Genomic DNA, 15,346 nt, shown 5'->3' on the forward strand with positions numbered 1-15,346 from the left:
CCCTGTGCAGTCACAATGAGGAAAGCTCAAAGATCCACAAGTCCTATACTTGCAGTGCTCTATGTCCTCAGTGAGCGCACAATCCTTCATCCAGGAAGGCCCCTTCCTGCAGGCACAGTTAGATCTTGCCAGTGGTTTTGAGCTGTGGGCCATTCATACTCAAGTGGGTAATTTATTCCTCAGGGGATCTGAAATGATGACTCTTCTCTCAGTTTCTCCTGGCTCTGCCCAGGAAGGGTCATCACACAGCATTCCCACATACATACTCCTCACCCATGGGTGCCAGGGATGTAACATGGGCCTGATACCTGTCCTTAATTATAAGGAAGATGGAGAGGGGATACAAAATTAGAGGTAATTAGACTTTTGGAAAGTCATCGTTTTAGGGACTTTTTGTTCCAGTAGGAGCTTTCATATTACACAAGTGTTTTGCTGTTGATAAGAGGTTTTATTTTTGGGGGGGGGGTGGTTCTTTTTTGTTTTTTAAGCCTTTATTTACTCTTGAGAGAGAGAGAGACAGAGCATGAGCGAGGGAGGAAAGAGGGGGGGGGGCACAGAATGTGAAACAGGCTCCAGGCTCTGAGCTGTCAACACAGAGCCCGATGTGGGGCTCAAACTCATAAGCCTTGAGATCATGACCTGAGCAGATGTCAGATGCTCAACCAATTGAGCCACCCAGGTGCCCCCATTTTTTTCTTTTTTTTAACCTTTGTTTCTTCCTTTTGCTTCTACATAAAGGGAGTTTACAGATGTAGACATTTTGGAACAGAATGAACATTCTTCTGAGTTCAGCAGGTTTATAGTGACCTGTTCGTGTTTTCACATATGTATCGTTTACAGTTAAACATTCCTACCAGTCACATGAGCAAGCTTGGGCAAAAAGAAAGTTTTTCTCTGTGCTTGTTCTGACATTTTGCATCCTAATAAATTCACAGTGGAACTAATCCAGCTGTCTTCTTGGAAAATATAAAGTTTGGAAGAGGATTGCTACTATTCATAGCTATGTAATAGTTTGTTTTATACTGTGTGGAGTTGTAGTTATAAACATGAAAGCAGCTGGCAATAAATGACTTTATGACAGCTATTTCCAAGGTATAATGAAGAAAACAAAAACAAAGTTATTGCTTATAATTATGGTGCCTGGGTGAGCTTGCACAATGTACTTCAAACATTTCACTGGCCAATTCCATGTGATCTCATTCACAGTCTCCTCTAAATGACCTTGGCCTTCAGGTTATTTAGCCTTGGAGAGGGGAGCCTTTGCATTTTCCAGTGCAATTTGTTAACGAGAGAGCATCCTTTGCTCTGTTCACCCATGCAATGTGGGTAAAAAGTGGAATTAAATAATTTTCTTTATTATTGATGAGGTTTTATATGAGAAAAATAAATGTTTGAGGGCAGTAGATTGTAAATATTCTCAAAATTTTAAACGCACTTTTTTTTAACCCAGTGGTTAAAGAAGTTAATTTCATTTCTAGAAATAGATCCTACTAGAATACTGTTAAGTACATAAAGGCAAGTCAAGAATGTGTATTGCAGGTTTGTTACAGCAAAAGTTACAAACAACCTACATATTCATCAATGTGGCAATATTAGATGAACAGTGTAACCATGCCATAGAATAGTATGTAGACCTTACAAACATGAGGTGGATCAATATGCCCAGACATTAAAGGGTCACCAAGATCGAGGACATGAAAAAAGAAAGCTAATATCAAAACATCAACTACAGGGAATGCTCTAATTTGTGTAGAAAAAGAATATATGACAATGTTTATATATGCCCTAGAACTCATTTGTGTATTCATTCAAAGATTCAGCTATTTATTGAGTAGTAGGCTACATTTTAGGTGCCGGCGATACGACAACAAGTAAAACCAAAGTCTTCTTGGGAGTTGCATGCCAGTGGGGGAACTGAAAGTGAGGACACAAAGAACAGCAAACAACTGTGTGTCAGGTGGTGTAGGAGTCATAAAGAGATACAAAGCAGCCTAAGGCAATAGAGGGTAATTTAGAGGCCAGAAAGAGCCTCTTTGAGGACGTGACATTTGATCAGAGATCTAAAAGGAACATGTGCCAGGCAGTGGGGACAGCGAGGCCAAAGTCCGTAAAGCAGGATTGTGTTTTGTGTGTTTGGAGAGCAAAAGGAGGCCAGTGTGGCTGCAACTCTGTGAGCAAAGGGAAAAATGGAAGGAAAGGAGCGGGGAGAGGAAGCTAGGAGCCAGATCACTGGGAGCTTGAAGGCCATGGTCTGGACTTCAAGTTCTATTTAAAGTGTGGTGGGAAGTGAGTAGAGAAGTGAGATCAGGAAAAAGACCCAATTTTATTTCGGCTTTAAAATGTAAATACGTGGAGTGGGATGCTGCTCACCGTACTATTGACCACGATGGCCTTGGAGGGAGGGCATTCTAGTTTAGTGAGAGGAAGGGAGGGATGTGACTGTAGGAGAAGTTCTCACTGATTTCTGCCTACACCAGTCTTGTTTGAGACTTTGGGACTGTATTCAAACATTACTTATATAATTAAGAAGTATTAAAGGCAAAACATAGATAGATCATTATTCCTTATGCAATAAATAGATAGATAGATAGATCCCTTATGTAGTATTCCTTTCTGTGATCTTGAGCAACTTTGCATCCATGACCTTACTGGTCCCCATGTATATTAAAAAGGGTAATATGTTCTTTATCACAAGATTGTTCATGAGAATGAATCAGGTAATATACATAGAGCTCTTAGCCCAGTGCTTGGCACATTATAGTAATTAAAATAATGGCAACTCTTATTTTTGCCATGCTGCCACCCCCCATGTCCAAACACTGTAAGGCACTCAGGATGCAATGAAATTCCTTGTCTCTCTGTTATCTTTATCCTGAGCTATAGAGTATGATAAGAGGCCATTTTGTAGCATCATAGAATTAAATAGCTGAATAAAGCATTTAATCCAACTGTGCTCTTTTCATAGATAGAAAAACAGAGGCACGGAAAAGATACACTGGTGGTTCTCAGATTTAAAGCTAATGAGTGACTCTGATCTCTTGCATTCCAATTCAGATTTCTACTGCATTAGTATTTCCCTAATTTTAAACATTCACATTTCACCTTCTAATATGATGATTATCTAATATTTTAATTGCCTCTTTAAGTACTTTTATTCTCAAAGGAAACTATAATATCACCCTAAGTGGAAAACCAGTATTCCTTCTTATAATTCATTACAATGACTTAGAGTTTTAGCATATTTATATGATTGCTTTTGCCACAGTAATGCTGTGTAACAAACAACCCCAAAACTTAGTGACATAATGACAAGCACATCTTCCCTGCTCACACACCTGTGGGTTCACAGGGATAACACAGCTGCCCTAGGCTGGTTTAAGATTCTACTTGTCTCAGCCTCAGGCTTCATGAGCTATGTTCTTCTCATCGTTCTCCTCTAAAGTCAGGAATATAAAAGTTCAACTCTAAATGTCATGTCTACTATTATCCCATTGACCAAACTAAGTCATATGCTCAGTCCATCATCAGTGATGCAAGGAAAATACATCTTCCCCTAGTGGAGCAACTGCAAAATCACATGGTAAAGCATGTAGGTACAAGGAGGGATGAAGGCTTGAAAAAAGTAATGGGGATATGGTATATCAAAATAATATGTAGACATTACAGTGAAATGAGTAATGACTATCTATTTGCCATGTCAAAATATCTTGAATACTAGAGTTAGGCATATCATAGTTTGAGAAATAATCAAATACCCTGCATTCTGGATAAGGGGCTATGGCACAACCCACTATGCTGATAACTAAACACCTAAAGACAAAGAATGGTACCCTGATGTTCATTGTTTCTAAGATGCTCATTTTCTCATAACCCATATCCTATCTTCTTTGAAAGTAGGATGTCTCCTATAGCCTGGGATATTTTACGGTCAATGATAGTCGTGGTGAGTTTTTGCTGCCTGTACATGGGTACACTTGGTTATCATTCCCAGTGTACTTACTGTTCAGCTGCAACCTCTTGACTTTCAGTCCGTCAACCAATTAGGGGCCATATGAGAAGGAGGTGTGTGTTTGGCTGTTGTCTGAAAACTTTTGTTGGCAACAGAGATGGAGCCAGCTTCAAAATTTTCAGAGAAGGAGTTAGAAGCCTAGAAGAAAAGTCCAGAGTCAACAGTGGAGCTCTTGTGAAGAACTGGATCAACAACACCTTTCTTGAGAGCACAAAGATGAAACTGTGGAGAACTCTTGCCTATGACTCTGCAGTGAAAAGTGATTCAGAAGTACGGGACTCTGAATGTGGACAAGTTTTAGGAAAACTTAACCAGTTTATCTCTTTTAATCTATTCTTTAGAGCAAGATGTGATTTAAGAAATTATCTAAATAAAGGCAAACTAGCAATTTCAGTTAAGTATACAATAAAAATCTAAATGGTAAGAAAACATGTGTTATATTTCAACTTATAGAGCTTCCTCTTAGGGGTACACAAAGTACAACAAGATAATGGTGTTTCTTACAATCAATGGCTTCCTCAGTGAAATGGGACATATAATTAAAAATGGTTAAATGGAAGGTGTATCAGGTAACATGCTTTTGCTTGCAAATAATGGAAAATCTAACTAAAACTGACTAAACAATAAAGTGTTGGCTCAGCAATTGAAAGATTCTCAAGACTGGGAACAATTTACAGTTAATTTACACCAGCAGCTCACAGATATCAGAACTCTCCATCTCTCCTTGTAGCTAAGGGGGATGTGTGCTACTTACTTAGTTCAATCGACACCTTCATGTGCAGCTGAAGGCGGAGTTAGTCCTACCCAGCTGGCAAGGCTGTTGCATAAGCAATGAGTAGATGGCAAAGAACATAGATAAAGAAGAGAGAAAGTGTATGGAAACCAATTTGACAATAAACTTCATATATTGAAAAAATAAATTAATTAATTAAAATAAATAATAAATAAATAAATAAATAAATAAAAAAAACTTGATTTCTAAGGACTGGTGGTCCTAAAAAGTGCAAAAAAAAAAAAAAAAAAGAAGAAGAAGAGAGAAAGAAATTCCCACTTTACAGGAAAGCATTAACCAAGAATCAAGCGTCAGGGAAAAGCAAGGGATGGTTATGATGTTGGTTTAGGGCTTATTGCCTGAGTTTTGAGGCACTATTAGAATCAAGATAAGGCAGTGGGGGTATTTCCTTCCTTGCCTCAAATGGAGAAGTGGAAATAGATGTTCAAGAGAATGGGAGGCATAGTCTACAGCCTTAAGGATTTCAGTGTGTTTACAAATGTACTTGAAACCAACATGCTGGGTTAGGGAAGTATTTTCCAGGTAGTGGCTCAGTCTACAATTTCACAAAAGAAATATCCTGTCTCACTCTCCAAGTCAAATTATTATTTTCCCCCAAGAAAGCAAGTGCGTGTTGACATAGAAAAATATGCTGAAAAGTCAAGTGTTACGAAACAAGTTTCTGATGGCTATATGCTGGGGCCTGATTAGCATGGAGACTTTTGCTCCTGGGGCTTCTGTAAGGAGAATATGGAGCCTTACAAATTTGGCTGGTGATGTCATTCCCCAAGTTCCACAGGTGACTGCTGAGTTATGTGCACTTGAAACAAACCAGGCTAATTGGCTGGGTTTTGGTACAATCTATCATTCTTCCACAGAAGAGGATTTTTGTGGGAGGTGGTTATGTTAACCAAACTTTGAAATAAAGAAATCCCATGCTACTCACTTCTGGTGACACCATCAGAAAATTATTATGGCAAAGAACACAGACTATGTGCTGTAAAATCCCTTAGATGAGCTCACTTGCTCACCTTCTTTCTCAATCTCTCTGTCTCTCCTCTCTCTCTTTCTCCCCCCTCTCCTGTCCCTCTCTCTCCCTCCCTCTCTCCCTCCCTCCCTCCCATGCCTCTCCCCCTCACTCTCCCTCTCCCTCTCCCTGTCTCTCAATAAAAAGTGATTAAGGGAGGAGATTTAGTTTGGATGAATTACATGCAAGGTTGTTTTACATAAAACAAACTTTTTCCATGATACTGTATTTCAGTCTCTGCTTTATCATTGCTTTTTTGTTTGAATGAATGCAATAATATTACCAAAGCCATCCTCCATTACACCACCATTTGCCTTCACATTCAAGGCAACAATGTCATTTTCCGATGAAGCTATTTGTCCTTGTTAACAAAGGCAAGGCAGTTGGTACATTCAGACTCAATTACCAAGTTGCATGATTGATTCAAAGATATTGCTGGGAGCTGAGGCAAATGAAAGTTGCCATTAACTGTTCAGTATGTTCTCTTCTGCTAGATCTAATGGGAAAAAAAGACTCGTATAGCTGACCCTAAGAGGGAAACGGAAGGGACTTAGATCAGTTACCAAGGAGGCAGACTCTGAGACAAAGATTATGGTGCAAGATGTTTATTAAGATGTGCCCTTGGGATCTACACCTGGAGAAGAGAGGGGAGGGAATCAGGAGTGGGTAGAGGGAAAGATGTGCTATGATGCAAGTCCAGTGATGGCTTCACTGAACCCGTTGGGAGCTGTGGAGCTGGTAGGGCCCTTTAGTGTTGCACTGAATTGAGCTAAGATGAACCAAGGCCTTGCCACTCTGTATTAACTAGTCTTTGGATGTGGACTGTCCGGAAGGAGTATGACCCTGAGTGGAGTAGCCCTTTGCATCTGAGGCAATCCCTGGAAGAGTTGATAGAGGCTGTCTGCTGACAGCACTGCTGCGGTCTAGACCCCAGATTCTAAGGCAGTTGTCCTCAACCAGAGATGATTTTGACCCTAGGGGACATTTGACAATGCCTAGGAATAGATTTGATTGTCACAACTTGGGGGGGGGGGAATGCCACTGGCATCAAGTGGATAGAGAGAGTCCAGGGATGCCACCAACCATCTCACAATGTACCACACAGCCCCCAACAACAAAGCGTTATCTGGTCTGAAATATCAATAGAGCTGAGTCTGGGAAGCCCTGCTGTAGGGCAACAATTTCCCCTTGAGGGGGAGCTTGGTGGCCATGCCAGTGCCCACCTCAGGAATCAGCATTAATCGAGATATTGCTATCTGTCAGATTCAATGCTCTGTGTTCCTTATTTCTCCTAAGCTTCCCCCAGACCCTTTGAAGTGAGTCTCATTTCCTCATTTGTTTCCATTTACTAATGAGGGAACTGATGTTCAGGAAAGTTCAGTAAACTACCCAACATCGTGAACTGGAAAGATGCCCAGGTGGAATTTACAGTGGGCTTGCTTGTCGAAAACATGGTATCTTCTGGCCTCTGCTTGATGGCTCCGTGTAGCAATTCTCAAACCTTTCTCTTTCTCTATTGCAATCACAAGATGGGTGTTTACGTGTTCAGTTCACTCTCATGGAATTCCTGGGGCATGAACTGTAGACTCACTTCCCTCTATCTCATTTAAAAAGCAGAATGGAACATGAGTGAGCACGGCACACATGGGGATGACCCTGAATCCTCTCTAATTTGTATTTGTATTTTCAGGTAGGCCATCCCTGAACTCTGACCCTTTCTATTACTATCAAATTGCTTACAGTGAGCATGCAGCTGGTTTTCACATGGAGAGAAAGGCCTGTCAGTGGTCTTGGTGAATGCCTTTAAAAAGATGAGAATATTTCCAGGAGGATTTGTTTCACACTCTCTCAGTCATTTGAGCGTCTGACTTCAGCTCAGGCTCAGGTCATGATCTCACAGTTCGGTTTGTGAGTTCAAGCCCCACATCAGGCTCTCTGCTGTCAATGCAGAGCCCACTTGGGATCCTCTGTCCCCGTCTTCCTCCGTGTGTGTGTGTGTCTCTCTCTCTCTCAAAAATAAAACATAAAAAAAAGAAACAGTAGCACTTCACTGTTCCTGGTGAAGGAACAGAAAAAAGAAACTTACCATTTTGCAGACATATAGGTGAGCTCAAGAGTTCAGTATTACTCTTTCTCAAAAAAATCACATAAATTGTGACTTTTTAAATAGGACATCCATGTAAAGGTAATAAACATACAGTCTATAAAAATGTTAAGGAAAATAAAATATAGTACACACTTAACCCAAAGATATAAAGAAAAAAGATAGACATTGCATCATTATGGAGCTCAGTAATAATGCTTGTTATGACAGTCAAACAGCTGCAGTTCTTAGATTCTGTAGCACAGTATCAGTCACATGTTTCAAAAATTCTGTCATTGATTTCTACAGCCCATTTCTATATGGTGAATGCTAGCATCTTCATTTTCAACTGAAAAATAAAAAGACCAGAAAGATGAAAACAACTTGATTAAATTTACACAGAGGTACATTGGCAGAGGACATTGCTATGCTCAGATCATGTTCCTCTGTTAGAGAGCCTAATTTAGAGTTAGCTGTATATTCACATTTGTTCCTACACTCTTCCAGTCAAATTCTTTAAATATTGCTAGGTAAAATATGGGGTCTTAGTCATTTGGGCTGCTATCACGAATTACCACAGACTGAGTGGCTTCAACAAACATTTATTTCTCACAGTTCCGGAGGCTGGGAAGTCTGAGATCAAGATGCCAGCAGATCTGGTAAACCTGGAAAGGGGCTTGCAGATGGCTGTCTTCTCATCATAACTTCTGGAGGGGAAGAGCAGAGAGTGCTAGCTCTCTTCCTCTTCTTATCAGAACTCCAACCCTGTCATGGGGCCTCTACCGTCCCCCTCCTTAACTTCCGAAGATTCCACCTCCAGATACCATCACGTTAGGGCTTCAACATAAATTTGGGGAGACACAAACATTCAGTCCGTTGCATAAGGTGTAAGCAGTAGTGTGTCTGTAAATGGTGAAAAAACTCGGGTGCCTTGGTGGCTCAGTCAGTTAAGCGTCCAACTCGTGATCTCTACTCAGGTCATAATGTCACGGTGTGTTGACTGCTTGGGATTTTGTCTCTCCTTCTCTCTGCCCCTCACCTGCTTGCATTCTCTCTCTCTCTCTCAAAATAAATAAATACAATTTAAACAAACCTGACTCTAAAAAATGAGTATGTATGTATGTATACATGTATTTAAAATTTTACAGATAAAAAGAATGTTTAGCACACAAATTACAAATAAAAATAAAATACAATATATATACTTATATATAATACATTTATTATACATTTAATAATAAATTATTTATTATAAATTCTATACAGCAGATTGATTCTTAAAAAACTTTTGTAAATGTTACAAAAATTTTGCATCTATAGCCAACTGTGGTTTCCACTGACCCACAAGTGTGGTCCAATATGAAGGCTGATTAATGTTTTCAAGCTTTAAGCTACCAACATGACCACTCTCTCTCTCCCTCTCAAAATAAATAAATAAGCATTTAAAAATTTATAATATATAATAACTTATATGTTATATAACATATGATATATTTATAAATGTATATGATATTTATATTTATAGAATATATTCATTATTTATATTATATTACATATTATAAAATGTATAATAGACATAGGTCTTCTCAAGAGCAGAGGTAATAGTAAAATGTGGCAAACTGGGAAGTGATGAGATGATTTCTGAATATTTGTTTTATATATAACATTTCATTGCAGGCTTATATGACTTAATTTCTTAATTATAACTAGATTTAACAGTTGGTTCACAAGATTCCTGGAAATCTGACAGTTGACTCTTGGGAGCTGATGTGATTGCTGCTGATAAGAAGTTTTCAGTTTTGATACATCCATTTCCACAGTGTCTCCTTCTCCAACTGAGTAGGGTTTCAGAGGTCTGAGCATATGAATAGAGAACATCCCATATCAAGCAAATAGATACTGAAATAGATGATGTCAGCAAAGTTGTTCCTTTAAAATTTATTGTTATTTTTGTGGTTTATTCACAGGCATTTCCCTGCATCTCAACCGGCATTTATGGTAAGTGATCTAGCTTTTGATAATGTTTGTATTTCTTTATTTTGTTGTTAAAGGCAAGGCTAACAGGAGAAATAAGAGGTCCTCTGATGGATATAGTTTTCTGTGCTTTAAAGAGACTCAAAAGGCAGGTAGAGTCTCTGAGTCCTACTGTGGACTCTGAAGAGGCTATTCAGGTATTCTGTGTTCTTGGATTTTATTGTATTGGATACCACCTGTAATGATTTGATACACTGTGGCACAATGTCTTTGGTTAAATGAAAAATCTTGCTTTAGTAAGATTTGACCTCCAATAGGGTTTTCTTTCATAAAGTAAGGCTTTTCTCTTACGTGAATCATTATGCATATAAAGCCTAGCATTATCATTATTATGTTGTGAGCTACAAAATAATGGAAGCATTGATATGTATGCACATGCATGTATCAGTATATTTAATTTAAAAAAAAACCCTAAGGGGGCGCCTGGGTGGCGCAGTCGGTTAAGCGTCCGACTTCAGCCAGGTCACGATCTCGCGGTCCGTGAGTTCGAGCCCCGCGTCGGGCTCTGGGCTGATGGCTCAGAGCCTGGAGCCTGTTTCCAATTCTGTGTCTCCCTCTGTCTCTGCCCCTCCCCCGTTCATGCTCTGTCTCTCTCTGTCCCAAAAATAAATAAACGCTGAAAAAAAAAAAAATTTAAAAAAAACAAAAAAAAACAAAAAAAACCCCTAAGAAGTGGCTGTTGATAAAAACAAATTAATTTTTGTGATTCACATATATATTTTTAGTCTTGAGGGATTGTTTTAAATAGTGACTGCTTCACTTACAGATAGAGGCAAAATGTTCTTGTAATCACTTGTTTTCACTAACCTAAAGCTCTCTAAACATTATTTTACCTACAATGACATTTCCTGGTGCTTTTTTCCCTCAAGCCATTATTAAATCTGTTTTACAATATTAAGGTAACATGGGGTTTAGTTTTCATTTTAGAATTTTCTAATCAAGAAAAATAGATTAGACCCTTATGAACTCAAACTTCTCACATGGTGGCTCTTAACTGAAAAATAAAATATGTACAAATGTAAAGAAATAATTTAAATTCATCACTCCAGGGAAGAGATATCTAGAATGATGTCAAAGGTAGGAGATTTATTTCTTCTTAATATGGTATTTATTTTGAAGATCTTGGTGAGAATAAAATGGAAAATATAAGCCTGAATCAAATTAAATGAGGAAGGATTTGGTCATATCATTTAAGAATTTAAGGCATGCCTTTTTTTCCTCTCTAGATTCCACTATAGCTTATGTTTATGGAAGCACAATGGACACTGGGTTGGAGAGGGATAACTGGACCATCTGTATAATCTCTATCATGGCAATTCTTCCTACCTTAGGGATGCCTAGTTAGAGATCTTAAATATTTGTTTAAAGGAAACAGTAAAATACAAAGTTTTGATTGCGCAAGAGCCCACATCTCCCTTTCATCTTGTCTGGAGTCAAGCATCTCCCCTGCTTGTGCTCCCTCTCTCTCTAAAAATAAAAGACAGAGAGAGAGAGAGAGAGAGAGAGAGAGAGAGAGAGGGAGAATCTTAAGCAGAATCCGTCCTAGTGCAGAGCCCTACACGGGGCTCTATCCCACAACCCTGGGATCATGATCTGAGCCAAAATCAAGAGTTGGCTCCTCAACCAACTGAGCCACCAGGCACCCAATTACTCCAGTTTTCTTGTGGACCATTTAGCATTTTGCAACTTGGAATTTATTTCCTATGTCCCTTGTGAAGTCAGCTTTCTGATTAGTCCTTGATTCTCTCCCAGTACCCATATTATAGATCAGTCCTTCTCTCACTCTTGCTCCAAACCCTGCTCTGCTCTTCATTATCCAGATAAGTTTTACTTCTCTCTCAATTTATTGGATCTGAAATAATACTTTATTTAAATAAATTGGTCCACAGCTCAAGAGAAAAGTTTTAAAAAGGAAACAAAATCGACAACACTTTGTAAGTCATGTGAGAATGGATTTAGAGAAAATATTCACAACAATCTCCTGGTTCTAGGTCCCCTCCTTTCTTATATTTTCTACCATACTAGATTAATTTTTCTAAAATGCCACTTGGTGCATGTTTCCCGTCTGCTCAGGAGCCTTTGATCATATTCCATTACTTGCAGGTTAACATTTACTCTTTCTGGACTGAACAATAGGTGCCTTATGTATCTCCCTAAACCAGTGCTTTCAAAATTTGTGAAGAGAGGGGCGCCTGGGTAGCTCAGTCGGTTAAGCCTCTGACTTCCACTCAGGTCATGATCTCACTGCACCTGAGTTCAAGCCCCGCATAGGGCTCTGTGCTGAGAGCTCAGAGCTTGGAGCCTGCTTCAGATTCTGTCTCCATCTCTCTGCCCCTTCCCTGCTGGTTCTCTCTCTCTCTCTCTCTCTCTCTCTCTCTCTCTCTCTCTCTCCCTCTCCCTCCCTCTCTCTCTCTCTGTCTCAAATATAAAATAAAACAAAAAAATTAAAAATTTGTGAAGGGAGAAGACATCTCTTTCTCAAGGATGTGAATTAGTGTGCCAAGAAATTTGTATGTGCTTTGTTTTTATATCTGTAGTTTTTTTTATTTTGAGTTTATTTTGAGAATCCCCAGCAGACTCCATGCCCTTAGTGCAGAGCCCAATGTGGGGATCGAGCTCACGAACCATGATGACCTGAGCCAAGATCAAGTCAGGTGCTTAAACAGCTGCACCATACAGGTGCCCACTTTTGTGTCTTTAAAAGGATGATTTACTCTCCAGCATTTCCTAAGGTTATTTGACCTTTGTTATTTTCTCAGCTTTCTCAGGTGTTTTCTCCAGAATATAGTTGGAGAGATTTCTTATCATATACCCAGTGTGGACACATCTTCTATCACCCTCAGATGAGCTGATAAGTCTCAGAACATGTTATATAACTTGCCAGGTTCAATCCTGTGTTCTTCCTTATAAGATGCTCACACATGCCCACATTCTCATATGCACACACACTCATACACACATGTGCACTGAAATCACACAGACGTTGACCACCACTGCTCTTCCCCCATCCCCAAATAAAGACATACTGTGCACACTTAGGCAGGCAACTATTAATCTCTGAGAAGTCTTGAATATGCCAACTCTTAGTGGTCATTATATCTTTTGAAATCTTTCAGCATTATAATCTGAACAATTAACAATAGCTCTTTCATATTTGTCCCATAGATGTTTGTTTACATATCCTGTGCTCACAGCCAGTTTGGAATTCTTTAGTGAGCATGGATTCACTTGCGCATATTCTGTGCACAGCCAGTGCCTAGTGTTATATCTATAGGACAAGCTCAGCAAATATTTGCTGTTTGATAACAAGGATAATGATTATAACCCAAAGTGTTGCCTAACTGAAGATACACAAGAAACAGAATTGTTGATTGGCAAAATAACTGATAGAGAAAGGCTTCCTAGTCAGTATTTTCCTGATGGACAAACATCTCTATTTGAGGAAAAACAAATATGCTTCTCAAAAGCATTCTCAACTAAAAATGGTATTTGTGAGAATGGCACTATCCACCTTGTTAAGGTAAAATGAAAACTCAAGAACTTTTTCAGTCAGAGAGCCAAGCCATACACAACACTTAACTTCACTTAAGAACATGCCCCTTTGTTGTTTATTATGGCCCATGGAACAACGGTCAGTCAGAGAGGTACAGATTGGCCCCGAGGCCCTACCCTAATTTCTCTGGACATACCAGCCCACTTGCCTGCCTGCTGTGATTTCTTAGACACTTGTTTTCTTTAGATTTACAAATCTTTACTTTTAGATTTATGGCCTACAAACCCACTGTAACTCTAGTTGCACTACAACAAAGTTTTGACTATAGTACAGCTATCATTTGAAAGGGGGTTGGTTATTTAATTGCCAAAACTGATCTCATACCGGGGTAATTTCAACAGTAAGCATTCTCATTTCGTGGAAACTCAGACATCATCACCACGCTCACAGTGTGTCTGGAGCATGTGACATACACCAGTACGTTGGAGGTCCTTTAGCTACAGAGGAAACCTGTGCCCTCCCAGCCTCTCCCCACTCCTCAGCCTTTTAAGGAGCGACCTTGGTGGCGGCAAAACCCGCCACCCCTTCCTGAGAGACACACACTGATGAGTATCCGCTGTGCAACACAACTGCATTTTGGGAAGGCACACGATGAGAACAGGCCCTGCCCGCTTTGAAGTTCTCCTGGAAGAGGAACCAGACTTTTCCACTCTGACTTCCAGTAACTGCTGTGACTGTTCCAACATAATGCTTCCAGAGGGCATCAGACTCTGCTTACACTCAGGATGAAAAGCCACATTTGGTAAAATACCAAAGAAAAGCCGGTGTTACTTTTGGAAAAATAGATCCAGATGAGGCTTACAGGGGCTCTAAACTCCCAGATTCCTGTGAAAGATTTGAATTGGCTGCTGAACCAGTCTCAGAGGGACAGATTTGAACTTCCCTGATGGACATTTCAGATCTCGTGCGTGCCTTCTGCCCTTTGAGCCTGACTTGGACGCTTTGGTGCTAATAAGTTTAACAAAAGAGGCTAGACATGATACATGGCAATGGAATTTTTACTGAGAAGTGAACAGCAAAAATAATTTTAGTCCATTTTATGAGAGCCAATATAGTTAACAGAAATGAAGTCCAGGTGGAAAAGTGTATCCCTTGAGTAATTGGGAAAATATTCTCTGTGGAGTAAAAGAAAAAACTTGAATCTTGCTTTCCAGGTACGAGGTGGCGGTTTTAGAGAGGAAGGAATTTCAGACATTGAGTTATTGGCTGGAAATTTGTGGAAGAAATTTAAGCAGCGTAACTTAGCTAAAAGCAGCTCTCGTATTTAGTCAATATATTTCTGTTATCAGTGTTGAAGGCCTGTTTCTATCACATCACCTGGCGTCCCTCTGCTTTCTTTGAAATGCTGCCAGAACACAGCTTTTCTAATTGAATCCCTCATTTGCATTCACATTTGCTCTTTTGCTTCTAACTGGTAAAACGAAGATGAGCCCAATGTTTCTTTAACCTTATCCCTACTCGGCAAATATATATATATATATATATATATATATATATATATATATATAAAATCACTACATCTGTCCAAATTCTCAGACATGACTTGGAAAGAAACCAGGACATCTTCCAACGGCAATGCTTAGGGCATGCTCTCTGTCAACTTTAAATGCTGACAGATTTCAGAGGGTGTGACAACTATTGCGGTGCAATTCTGGGCTCGCTGGGAGAGTTATCTTATGTAATACACTTGGGAACCAGAGCAAAATTGACAAAAATGTGTGCCCCTCCCTTTTATCTCCCTGACAGTTCTCCCCTCCCTCTTGGCTTTCTTCTTTTCCCTTTGAAATTTCCATTTGCTTTGAAATTTTCCTTTCAGGTGGTCTAATGATGACTCTTTTCTCCCTCATAAATTCCCTTCTCTGACATCC

General features: G+C 39.5%; 1 long non-coding RNA gene across 1 annotated transcript in view; it reads left to right on the forward strand.

The window, feature by feature from the left end:
• The window catches only part of LOC116737977, a 779,757-nt gene that overhangs the window by 701,489 nt on the left and 62,922 nt on the right, over positions 1-15,346 (forward strand). The window contains exon 3 of the long non-coding RNA XR_004343383.1: positions 9,859-9,889. This is a non-coding gene — a long non-coding RNA (uncharacterized LOC116737977). The remainder of the gene's footprint in view (positions 1-9,858; positions 9,890-15,346) is intronic.

The sequence above is a fragment of the Lynx canadensis genome, chromosome A3 (genome assembly GCF_007474595.2).
Source record: "Lynx canadensis isolate LIC74 chromosome A3, mLynCan4.pri.v2, whole genome shotgun sequence".
Lineage (NCBI taxonomy): Eukaryota > Metazoa > Chordata > Mammalia > Carnivora > Felidae > Lynx > Lynx canadensis.